This window comes from Cornus florida, unplaced genomic scaffold (assembly GCF_030987335.1).
Source record: "Cornus florida cultivar Cherokee Brave unplaced genomic scaffold, ASM3098733v1 CherokeeBrave_3.0.0_Hap2_Chr11, whole genome shotgun sequence".
Classification (NCBI taxonomy): Eukaryota; Viridiplantae; Streptophyta; class Magnoliopsida; order Cornales; family Cornaceae; genus Cornus; species Cornus florida.
Genome location: NW_026775581.1, coordinates 83,475,560 through 83,488,789, shown reverse-complemented (window position 1 = coordinate 83,488,789; position 13,230 = coordinate 83,475,560). Strand labels below are relative to the sequence as shown.

The window sequence follows — 13,230 nt, the reverse complement described above, 5'->3', positions numbered from 1 at the left end:
TTGAATTTATTCAACCACTTAATTCATAATTGTTTTGTTCATTTTGTTGTGTTGTTTTTTCTTCATTTTCAATTTGCCAGAAAGTCTTTCAAAAAATTCAATGAAGGAAGAAACATTGTTTGTGTTCATGTGTTTTGTTTTTAAAAGTTGGAAACTACTGTCGAATATGGCCCAGAACCGGAAGCAAAAAAACTACTGCTTTTTATTGTTCCCACAACAAAGAGTCTGGATATTGGCTATGTTAATCACAAAAGCTGTTAATGAAAATAATAATAACAATTCAGAACCTCTTATCTCTTTATCTCCATTCTCATACAACTGAAACTCTTTGTGACATCTCAGTGAAACATGGTTGCCCTTATTCCATATGAATTGGATAGTCGTGAAAATCTTTAATTTGTTGAAGCCGTAACATAATTTTTGCAAATTGTAAAATATTTGTAAGGATTGGGGCAATCCCTATTAAATATATTTTTTAGGATAATACTTAACTACTTACTGGTGAGTAGGGTGAAACTACTCACCCTTATGTGATTCAATAATAAAATAACACATCACATTTAATAATAAAATAATCTATACTTAAAAACATAATATACGTTTATTCAATGGTTTATTCGAAAAAGCAGAAAAAGTGTGGATTATTTTATTATTAAAGGAGATGCGTTATTTTATTATTGGACCATATAAGGGTGAGTAACTTCACCCGGTGAGTAGCTAAGTATTGTCTTTTTTTTTATTATTTTTTATTTTTTATATATGGATATAAATTTTTTAAATATATATATATATATATATATATATATATATATATATTCGGGTGAGTTTATCACTAAATTTGGCTTGCCCAAACGCACATCGACTTTTAATTATGTTACCATACAGTAGTCATCCCTACTTCTTAAGTTCACTTCTAAGTGGAACTTTGGGTGCCAAATAAAACACAACCTGATATAGTGCAAAAAAGTCCACGTGTGAGTCTGTAATATAAAAAAAAAAAAAGGAAATACTCCAATTGCACTATATTTACCTTTTTCTTTTAAAGGAAATGGCAAGAAGGCCATTGAATTCATTAATGCATTATTCCTGAATTTATTATGTCATAACTATCCTTAATATAACTTTAACTCTTTTTTTGATAATTTTTTATGGTCCTGTCAAAAGAAATAATTTATTAGATAAAAATAATTTTATTTATTTATTATTATTTTTTTTTTGGGTCTTATCAAGAGAGATAATTTATTCAATATAGATAAAAAAAAAAAAAATTTAATCCTCTTATTTTCATACTTTTTCTTTTTCTTTGGGGATCTTGACAAAAAAGATAATTTCTTTAATAAATATATATATATTTTCATGTCAAAAGAGATAATTTTTTTAATGGTTACTTTTTATTTTTTCGGTCTAGTCAAAAGAGTCAATTTATTCAACATAAATTTTTATTTCTTGGTCCAGTAATTTTTTTTTTTATTCAATTAATTTTTTGTCTTCTCAAAATAGACCTAAAATAATAAAGATTAGAGATAAGGATAAGAAATTCAAAATGATAGTTTTGTCATTTAAAAAATAATAATTATTTACTTGTAAAGTTAGGGTTAGAATTGCCATTTCATTTAATAATTGTAGTGCAAATGTTGAAAAGTGGAGTGCGGATATTGCCTTCAAAAAAAAATCTTATACTATCAATTTGGTGCAAATACCCCCATGTTCACATAATAAGACTATAATACCCTATCATCAATAAAATGAAATAATATTAAAAAGACTAGGCAATGTAAAATTATCATAGTTGATAAAAAAAATGATGCGGGAACAATAGAGTTATTAAGAGATAATTTTTTTTAAAAAAATTACTATTTAGTAAAAGTTTATATAAATTATGTTTATTTTTTCTATTAATCAAAGTAGTGTGAAACAATAGTGGGGACTAATTTTTTTAATGAAAAATAACATAACTATATTATATATATAGATAGAGAGAGAGAGAGAGAGAGAGAGAGAGAGAGAGAGAGATGTATGTATTATATTTTGTTTCATCATAGACCAAAAAAAAAAACTAAAGAACATATTTGAAAAAGTAAAAGTAAATAATTTTATATGTATAATTGAAAAATTAGAAATTTCTTACCAAAATTAATTAGGAAGAATAAACAAATAATTTAAAAGCATTACATAAAATATGAAATTATATGGATATAGTATTCATATAATTTCAGACCTAAAGAAATAAATATTTATATTTAATATTATTAGTACTAAAAGCAAAATTTTGTAGCATTCATATAATTTGTGACCTACAAAAATAAATATTTATATTTAATGTGTTTCGTACTAACATCAAAAACCATAAAGAATTCATGTAATCTTTGACCTACATAAATAAATATTTATATTTAATATGATTCATGCTAAAAAAAAAAAAAACTAAAACAAACAAACCCCTATTGTTTGATGTTGATGATATGAGAAAGGGGTAGATTAGGGTTTTAAAATTTACTTTACGCTTATTTGCACTTTTTTGAATTTTATAAATTGAAATGTACCTTTTTTTAAATAATAATAAAAAAAAGATACACTGTACACAAATATTTTCACTAACAAATAGCAAAATCATAGCAATACATTGCACCGCTCAATGTACACTCTATACCGCCAACTTCAGTATCCGAAAGAAAGAGAAAAAGTCCTACATATTCCAAGAACGCGAACAGCTTTTCCTGGATCAATTCCCAGAACGCAGAAGGAACTCCAAGAAGTATCGACATCAACTGCAAGAACTCTAGTTTCCGGAAGAATTCAGCGTAATTTGAAGGTATACAATATACATTACACACATACACACAAATATAAAATTTTGAATTCCGCAAAAATGCATTTAGTTGTTGTATATACAACCATATACTGTTTGTGTATGAATTAAATTATTAACTATGCATATGTTCAAGATTTCTGCAAATAATCTGAATATATTAAGTCTGTATATGCACGGGATTTCTGTAAATTATTTGAATATATTAAGTATGTATACAAGATTTCTGTAAATTATTTGTATGTATACATTCTTATACTATACACGCACACACACGCACACACACATATATATTCTCGAATTCTGCAGACATGAATTGTATATAATGTATGAATTACCATTAAGATGCATATTTACAAGATTTCTGTAAATCATGTGAATATATATGAACAAGATTTCTTTAAAAAAATAAAAAAAATAAAAAGACAAAACAAGACCATATATAAAGTATAAGGCCAAAACAAAGACCATCCAATAAGGACAAACAACAGCGCAAGGATTTAACCCACCCAAAACTTTTGAAAATCAATCCGTTGGCACCAGAGTCATCTTCTCCGGTGAAGAGCCGGCAACACACAGCTAAGCATTTGCTAGCTAGCTTAACGAATCGAGTCTGGTGGCGGAGGTGGTGGTCGGATGGAGGAAGAAGGGAGGTCCCAAAGATTACGGGCACGCCGAGCAGCCATGCCGTCTTTGAGTGAAAAGGGGAGGAGTCTTTCCCTTACTGGAGTGGGGGTTTTCAGCAGAACTGAGCTCTGTGAATTGGATATACCTTTGAAGACTCTTGAATTTCTTTCTGCCCAAAATTTGATAGATTGTTGATGGCATTTGCAATGTTCTTGGATGTCCAATGATGTGAAGCCAGATTGGAGAGGTGACCAATTTGAATGTGTGACCAGATTGGAGAGGTGAAGGAACCGGGAGAAGAAAAGATGGTTCAATGATTAGCAGTATGTTTGTAGAACATGGATTAGTGATCAAGGGTGGGTAGTTTGTTGAGTACAGCCAGCCAAAGAATGACTCTGTGTCTTGGTATGGACATTGAATTCCAGACCAGTTGGTACCATAAGCAGGGGGGAAGGTGTAGTAATTGAGTCAATATGGTGTGTCTTAGTGAGAACTTGACATTTGGGGAGGGCTTCCAGGTGAATGAATCAATACCCAAGTCAGGTGGAGAGAGCAATTGTGGATTGGGGAGCAGATTTAGTATATTCTCTGGAAAAATCCTGGAATTTGCTGACAACCAAGTGTTCATCTTGGCATTGAAGGGAGTTCCACTGGCTTTAATCTGTTCATGTGTGAACCTGCAGCACAGGGGGTCATCTTCCAGTCAGTTGTGATGCTAGAATGAGATGTATTCTCCATTTCCCTTCTTTGCCTCAGTCAGCTTCTTTAAGACTGGTCTGAGTTGCAAAAGGTTCCTCCAATTTGTATGACAATTTTTGAGGTATTTTCAGTTCCCAAAAGGATCTGTTTTTCACTTGATACTCTAATATCCATTGTGCCCATGAACTGTCTTTGCAATCAGTTATGATCTTCCAAAGGTGTCTTAACATGGATGCTTTTTTGAGAAGCTCCAAATTTGGAATGCCAAGGCCTCCCTCCCCTTTAGGTTTACAAACATTGATTCAAGCCACTTTAGCTTTCTTGTTGTTGCAACCATTCCCAGACCATAGGTAGTTCCTGAACATGCTGGCCCAAAATATTTGGATGCTGATTATGAATGGACTGTATGAGTTGTATTCTCCCAGCATAGGAGATAGCCTTGCTGGTCCAATGAGCAATTCTGCCTGTAATTTTGTCCACTAAAGCCTTGCAGCTTGAGGCTCTCAACATTGTTGTGACAAGTGGCACCCCTAGATATCTAATAGGTAAAGTACCAATACCAATCCCCAGTAGGTTTGAAATAAGGGACCGAGTGGAAGAGTCGATTCCACAAAAGAACAATGAGCTTTTGGAGTGGTTGATGCTGAGACCAGATATGAATGAGAATGTTAAGGGCATTGCGCAAAACACCGACTCAAGCTATCATTAGAGAATATAAGCAGGTCATCTGCAAATGTTAGGTGTGCAAGTGACCTTATCTTACATCTCCAATGGAACTTAAAATTTGGTGAGGAGGAAGTGATTGGGATGATGATGGAAGAGAGGGCCTCCATGACAATGGTAAATAGGAATGGGGATAGGGGTCACCCTGTCTCAGCCCCTTTAACACCTTTGAAAATACCAGTGAATTCACCATTGACTGAGATGGTGTATGATAGTGATGTAATGCATGCTTTGATCTAATGAGTGAATTGCCGTGGGAAGTTGAGTAGTGATAGGGCATCAAATATGAATTCCCAGTTAACTGAATCAAAGGCTCTTTGAAAATCAATTTTATTGCACATCTAGGTGAGGATGGAGATATGGAGAGGTGGTAACCATGCATAAGTTTCTGGGCAAGTAGAACATCACTTATGAATCTTCCTTGTTCAAATGCAGAGTGGCTTGGATCAATGAGTAGTGGTAGGACAGGCTTCACTTTGAGTGCTTACAGTCTAGAAATGCACTTATATATAGTATTACAACATGATATTGGTCTGAATTCATTAAGGGTAGACGTGTTAAGGGTTTTAGGGACAAGTGAAGTGTAGGAACAATTGGCTTCTTGAAGAAGTTTGTCATTTGTAAAAAATTCTTTGATGGCCTTGATAATGTCACCTCCTATTATGGACCATGCTTTGTGGAAGAAAAAAAAAAAAAAAAAAAGAAACATTGAATCCATCTGGACCAGGAGCTTTCTCTTTGTTAAGAGAGAAGAAAAAAAAAAAAAAAAAAAAAAAAAAAAAGAAGAAGAAGAAGAAGTTAAGTATGAATTTCAGCATCACTAGGGATGGCAGTAAGGTGATTATTGAAGTGGGATGGAACTGTTTTAGAATGAAGGGCTGAAGAAAATGACTACCAGGGTAAACCGTAAAGGTGAGAAGTGTTACCTAAGAGTGATTTTAAATGAGCTAGGACTGCTTCTTTGATTAGAATGTCACTTTCAATATGGCCACCAGCTGGATTAGAAAGAGTAATGACCTTTTTTCTGTTATTTCTTGCTCCCCTATGGGCTTGTAAAAGAAAGAAGAGTTGCAATTCCCCAGTTGTAGCCACCTGATTCTGAATTTTTGTCTCAATTTTTGTTTTTCAACATTGATGAGGCTTGAATACTGCTGCAGAAGATCAGTTTCTACCATTCTCAGAGAATAGTCCAGAGTGTTGTGATCAAGGGCACTCTGGCATGTGTTAAGCTGTTGCTTGATATCAGAAATTCTTTGGGAGGATGGTGATGGAGTAGTCTTTGATAAGAGCTTGAGGGGATGTTTAAGTGCTTTCAGTTTTTGGACAACTTGATACATGGCAGTGCCTCTAATGTAGGTGTTCCATGTGGTAGCTATAGTAGGGAGAAACTGTTCATTGGAGGCCCAGGAGTTAAAGAAACTGAAGGGGATTTGTTTCCTCTGCTGTGGCTCACCACGCTTCACCAAAATTGGACTATGATCTGATAAGTCCTTTGGGAGAAATAAACATTCTGATCTAGGGTACGAGAAGTTCCAATTTTCATTGATTAAGGCTCTGTCAAGCTTTTTTTCTATGTTAGCAACTCCATGGTTCTGCTATTCCAAGTGTACATGATTCCACTGAATCTAAGGTCATCAAGACCAGCCCCATAGATACACTCTCTGAAATCATTAGCTGCAGCATTCCATCTTAGTGAACCTCCATGCCTTTCACTTAACCTACAAGTAGCATTGAAGTCTCCCAGTAAGATCCAAGGACAAGAAGAGAAGATCTCTGAAAATGCAGTGATCTCCTCCCACAACATTCTCCTATCCATAACTTCACTTGCACCATAGATGAAAGAGGCTTTAAATGAGCTATTGTCAGCCAAAATCCTTATTGAACAGTGAAGGGCTTGCCTTGTGTCTTTAATTAGTGAGAGATGAACCAGGTTGGGATTCCATAGCAGCCAAATTTTCCCAAGAGGGGAGTCGTTGTAATTATGCAGTAAGTTCCAGTGGGGAGGAATTATTCTATGAATTGAGATTACATTGGATGAGCTGACTCTTGTTTCAAGCTGTGCTATCACTGAGATCCTATTTTCAGCTAGAAGGGACTTGACTTCTAGCTGTTTTGGGAGGCTTTTGAAGTCTCTCACATTCCGTGCTGCAAACCCGATCATTTAGAGGGAGTCTTTGTGTTGCCCCTCAGCCTCAATCCCTTGAAGGGGAATGAGTGAGCCTTAAGACCCTTCCTGATATTTTCATTTGTTGATGAAACTGCCTTTTTCTTCCTGTGCTTGCTGCTAGAACTGGGGGTCCAAGATTGAGACATACTAGTTGAGAATTCCTTAGAATTTGAATCATCAGTTTTATTGCTGCTGCTAAAGGATTGGCATTGGTGAATTGGGTTAATGCCCATGGTGGTTGTGATAGCAGTATCATCTACTGCAGGTAACATAATCAGAGATGGGGAACTCTATTCATATCTTCAGTAACTAATGGAGGAATAAGACTGATAGTATCCTGGAGATTGAAGGTTTTCTGCTGCCAGGAAAACAACTTTAAAATAGCGTTGCACAATATTGGCCATATCCTGAAAATCCTCAACCCATACCCCTTGCTCATTTTCCAAACCCTTTAGCAAATTCCTTTTCCTGAACTTCTCTAAAATAGCGTTGCACAATACTTCAACATGAATATATATATATATGTATAAGTATATGTACACATGCTTATGTTTTTACATATACACACATGCTTATGTAATTTTTTTTAACAGATGGCTGAGCATGGGGACCCGATTCACCCACTGGTGAATGAGGAAGAAGAATTGGGTGATATTTTTGGAGGGCTTGGGAATCTGGAAAATCTACCAAATATTGATAACGTGGGACTTGCAGATGCAATGCCAATTTTGGTGGCACTAAATGACGAAAATTTGGAGAATTTCCCCTATTTTTTTGATTTTGGAGATAACTTCCCCGATGAAGTTCAGCTGGAATTTTCCTAGCTTTCTTGGGGGTTTAATTTATTGATACTAACTTATACACAATAGGTACATGACGAAATTTGTTCTATAGTTTGTGATGCAAGCAGATAGGTTTCAATAATCACTTTGCTTATAATTAGTTTTCTTGTTTTCCGTTTTGTCCACTGATATGGGAATGGTATAGGAGGAATACTCGAGCTGAAGCATCAACAAACAATTTGGCCCTTTTAAAGCAGCCTATTCAACAACCTTGAGTGGTACTTCATTTTTTAACTATTAGTATACAGGTAATGCAGTTAGAGCTATGCACTCTGTTAATTTGGATAATTGAACAAATTTGTATACATGTGGTTATTATGAGTCCCTGCACTTCATGATGAGCTGCTGGGCTGAGAGGAAAGACCATTTAACAAACAGGTTGAAAGAGAATGATTCATTCTGTAGTCTTTAGTATTCTGTCCTTTTAACTTGTAAGGATTTTCAAAATAGAAGTGAAGAACTGAAGATAGGTAAATGATGATGGAGCTACACCGAAAATCTTGCACCATGACATTTAATTTAGTAGCTGAATTTAAGTGTTAATTGTTAGTTGATTATATATATATATATATATATATATTTATTTATTTGATTTTTAAGCATTCAGTGGTAAGGTCGGTCTTTTCTACTTATCACATTTTAGGCGCAGCTAGTTAAAGTTACTTAGGTTTTGAAATTAATCAAAGTTAATTAGATTGTAAAAGATTTTATTAAAACTTTGCAGTTGTAAATTTTCCAAACTGTATTGATTGCATTAGTACATGTAATATTTCTAATAAAGGTTTGCAATTGAAAATTTTCAAAACTGTATTGGTTGCATCAGTACCTGTGATGTTAGTTAGTATCAGTACATGAACCTCAGAGAGTCCATGCAGTACATGATTTTAACTTGCATTGATCGAACTGATTTAGACATGTTTATTGATTAAAAAAAATTTATTTACATGAAACTAAAAATTACATACAAAATTGAAAATATGCATAACTAGTCAAACTTATCACAAATAAACTCAATTTATGTTATGGTTTTCTATTAATTCTGGATTATTTTGCTATTTGACAGAATCTGCTGCTGCAACCTTAATCAAGTGAATCTGCTCAAACAAAGTTTGATTGGTGACATCATGGATGCACAGAAGCCTGCAGAAATGTCTAATGTGAATAACTATTGGTCAGAGGTTGATTTGTTTACTGATGCAGATTTTGTATCAGTAGCACCCCATGTCGAAGCCGGGGGAAGTTCTGAGACTCAGGTCAGATTTTTTTCTTTTTCTTTGTCTTTTGTTCTTAATTTGAATTCTTGAACTGCAGTTTTTTATGCATCCACAGCGTTGGTCTGCACATCGAGGTAGCCATCGCCCTACCCAGACCCTCCAAAAAAAGACATTTGGATCATTGATTAATGGCTGATTAGTTAATTAGAGGCGTAAAGATAAATAAAAGCTAAGTTGCTTGCTATATTATTATGTCATGCAATGATTACTAAATATATTATCAGAGATCTTTTATTTTATATCACAAGTAACTATTTCCACATGAATTGTCTTTTAGGGTGTGTGTGAGGGGGAAAGTGAAATTTTGGCTAATTATTAGTGTTCCCCTGATTCCATTTGGGCAAATTTCTATGTATCTGTCTTACTTTCCTAGAAAATGTACCCTTTATATATGAGTTGTGCTTTGCGGGGGTGGGGTGGGATAAATATTTTTGGTATTCTATTCGAAAGATATTAAAGGTTTTTAATCTGTCAAATGCTTCCTACTTGAACTCCATGCTTGGCTATTTCAAAATATAAATTTTGGAAGAATGCATTCTTGAAATACTTGAATGAATATTTTGATTGGTGACGTGAAATTTAAGGGCAGATTTTCAATCTGGCGCTAAAATTATCTGTTCCTGTTAACTTATTATACGTGACCATCTGTGCAGGCCAAGATTGATCTATTTGCCTCTCAACCTGCTTCTGCAGTGTCAGTAGACTTTTTTGCTGCTCTCGATAATTGCACAGCCAGAGAATGCCATCAAAATCTGACACTATGAACACCACCAATATTGTTTATCTGTTTACTGTTGTTTTGCTGAACAATTTTGATGGGTCTGATGTTTATGGCGCTTCTTCTCAAAGTGATTCATCATCTACATAACCCAGTCCTGATGGCAGCCATAACAACTTGAATGCAAATTCTTCAACTGAACCTAAGCCTCCACCCAAGAAGGATAATTTCACAGTGAAGTCCTGCAATGGGCAGATACTCTAAGTTGAGGCTGGTCAATCTTAATATATCTACTCGTAAGTAGTTATTCCTTAGTTAATAGCTACTATAATATACTTTCTGTAGACTTACTTGCACTACATATACCTTCTCGTCAATCAAATTGTTATGCTTGTCACATAATTACTTTATCAGCCTGTGATCCTTGATGCCTTTGCCAGCAAGACTGTCCTCAATTATTGAATTGTTGCTTATCGTATATAAATGTTCTACCATCAGCATGTATGATATTTTACATCTTTGAGGAGGTATCATTGCTTGAACCTCCAGAAGGACCCCAGCCTGACAAGAGTGTTATCTACTGATATAGAGACACTTGGAGCTATAGATTGTAAACCTTTTTAGGCTAATTTCACGTATCACATGCATTTATTATTCATTATGGATGACTGAAATTTGGTTTATCCACCAGTTGAAACCAAGGACTTGTGTCCACCCAATTGCTGGTATCATGATCTGAATTGTTTACAGCGTCTCTTTGTTTCTTAAAAAACCGAGTTTGATTAAGATGATCTGTATGATATTGCTGACTTATATTTAACTTATTTTGATTGCCTTATTTGAATCCTCTTGCAGCAAACTGATTGAAACCGAGGACTTTTGTCAACCCAATTGCTGGTAACCATCTGAATTGTTTATAGCATCTCTTTGATTCTTAAAAAACCGAGTTTGATTAAGATGATCTGTATGATATTGCTGACTCTCTTCTTTTCTTTTCATTTTTTTTTTTTTTTTTTTTTTTTTTTTCTCGCCTTATTTGAATACTCTTGCAGACTAGTCTTTAGCAGACGTTGGAGTTGTGGTTGAGTGATGGATCAGATGAAATGGAGAAGGGACCCCAGCTTCATTTTACATGGGGAGATCCATGGGTTCAGGTTCTGGTCTTGGCAGATCGGAGCTTGCATCATCAATAGCAATGGGTGTAGATGATGATATTCACAAATAAATTGGTGACCTCCAAAAATAATTTTGTTAATTTTCTCAATTCATAAACCAATTGTCTTCTATATTCTTATATGTCTTCTGTTAAAACTTGGTATATTGTAGATGTACTTCAGCCATGTCCATTTAATGAATGTTCAAATTTGTTAGAATCCACAGAACTTTGATCCAAGTATTTGTATGCTCCAAATTTCTGTTTTTTTTTTTTTCCCAATGTTTCTACTCGAAGGGGTAGATAGAAAGAGTTTTTGAGTTAATCCTCAAAGCCACCACGAGAGCTAAAGCTCAAAGCAGACAAAGGTAGAGCAGTTAGGAGACACAACTTTGTAGATGTTACTTTGTTCTTCTATGCTTTCATATTTCTGTTTTCCTTATACACTGTTTTTTGGTGTTGCCAAATTGTTCTATTATAACAACTACCATATAATCTGTGTCTGAAGAGTGAAGGATGAGAAACATAATAACTTAACTTCAAAATAAACGCACGCATTGGTTTGAAAATATATGAAAAAATTTACACGAGACTTTTAAGAACCTGTATGCAACTGAATATTTCAAAAGTAACTACTATTGTAGAGTACAATATAATATCATGATATATGATGAATTCTTAGAATCAGATAAATGACTACTTTGCACATTTAAATCAATACAAGTTCAACCCAAAACTAGAATGTCCTATTGGCATGCACCCAATCACTCTCACTCAGAAAATTATGTAAGGTAGGATGGACTTTGACAAGATAAAGAATGTTGTGGGGGGCAATTTTAAAAATTTATAGGTATTTAATATGTAAAAAAAAAAAAAAAAAAAAAAAAAACATATAATACCAAAAAGTAATAGATAAAAAATTTTGTTGGAGCGGCTGATCAAGTAGGTCCGTGTTTTCTCTCTCTTTTTGTGGACGTAATTTTAGAGGGTAGTTGAACCACGTAAGAATGAGGTTCAAACCCTCACATATCTATTTACATATTAGCAAAAGAATTAAAATGGCCTCAGGCCCTCAACAAGTTTCAAACCCTCACATATCTATTTACATATTAGCAACAGAATTTAAAATGAGCATAAGTAGTCACTATAACTATGTTAATAGAATCAATATATGTTATTCACATTTTATTATATTTTATCATTAATTTCATGAATCTATTTTGTAATTAATTTTATTTGGCATAAATTCCAATTTTTTTTATTATGAGACAGGACAGTAATTACACAAAAATTTCAATATTTGTTTCTTATTTCAGTGATGCAACACAAGAATTTCAAGTTAGTTCATTGAAAAGCGTACCTTAATATTTCTTTTTAGATTTTTTTTTTTTTTGGGAAGGTTATCTTTTTAGAACTTTTTGCTGCATGTCATAAAAACAAGTTTGCTTATTAAAGATGTGGAAATCACAAAGCATATGGTAACAATTATCATAGCTTTATTCTAACATATGGTGACAAATTCAAATATGCATGGGATTTTTTTGAACTTTACCTCAAATAATACTTAATATTATATTATATATAATTGATTAAATTGGATTATAAACTCTATCAGGCGGGGGCATTCTAGTAAAAGTAATGCGATAGTGCGTGCTGCGCAGTATGCATGGACGAATGTGGGGTTTTATGCTATTCAGAGTCGCATTAATGATTTATGCACCGAAATTACAATCATAAAGAAATGCATTGGTGTGACGGTCATTTGAAGTCGTACATACGCTCATATATTGAGATTCTGTCTAGTTCATCTAAATTACAGTGAGATAGAGAGGACACATACAATTCATACGAGGAGAGACAGAGAGGGTTATAAGGTAAGAAGAAGACTGGGAATGGAGAAACAGATGAGATTTGTCAATGGCATCGATAGTAATGAGTTGTGTGAAGAATTGATCGAAGAAATAGTTCTTTGGTTACAACCACTGTCTGTGGCCAAGTTCAAGTGCGTCTCAACTCTTTGGAATCGACGCCTTTCCAATCCCTCAATCATCGACCAATACAACTCCCGAAACCTTTCCCTACTAGGGTTTTTCTACAACAAATCTGACCGAATTTTCAAATTCGCACCAATCCCATTCAATTTCCCCTCCAAAACATTGGCCGACCCATCAAGCCGACCCGCATCTCCACCTATCGCCCCGCCGACCCAGGTGATGCC

The 13,230-nt window shown here is 34.2% G+C and overlaps 2 long non-coding RNA genes across 3 annotated transcripts; both read left to right on the top strand.

Annotated features, from left to right (window-relative positions):
• The first annotated feature begins 3,084 nt into the window (after nt 1-3,084).
• LOC132286897 (uncharacterized) lies at nt 3,085-8,406 on the top strand. Its single transcript, XR_009472886.1, has 3 exons — nt 3,085-4,256; nt 7,619-7,894; nt 8,013-8,406. It is a non-coding gene; the product is annotated as an uncharacterized LOC132286897 (long non-coding RNA).
• A 489-nt stretch (nt 8,407-8,895) lies between these two features.
• On the top strand, nt 8,896-11,236 carry LOC132284832 (uncharacterized). 2 transcript variants are annotated; one of them, XR_009472373.1, is made up of 4 exons: nt 8,896-9,120; nt 9,795-10,155; nt 10,715-10,756; nt 10,912-11,236. It is a non-coding gene; the product is annotated as an uncharacterized LOC132284832 (long non-coding RNA). The 2 variants fall into 2 exon arrangements; XR_009472374.1 differs by lacking the exons at nt 8,896-9,120; nt 9,795-10,155 and adding an exon at nt 10,164-10,584.
• The last annotated feature ends 1,994 nt before the right edge of the window (nt 11,237-13,230 follow it).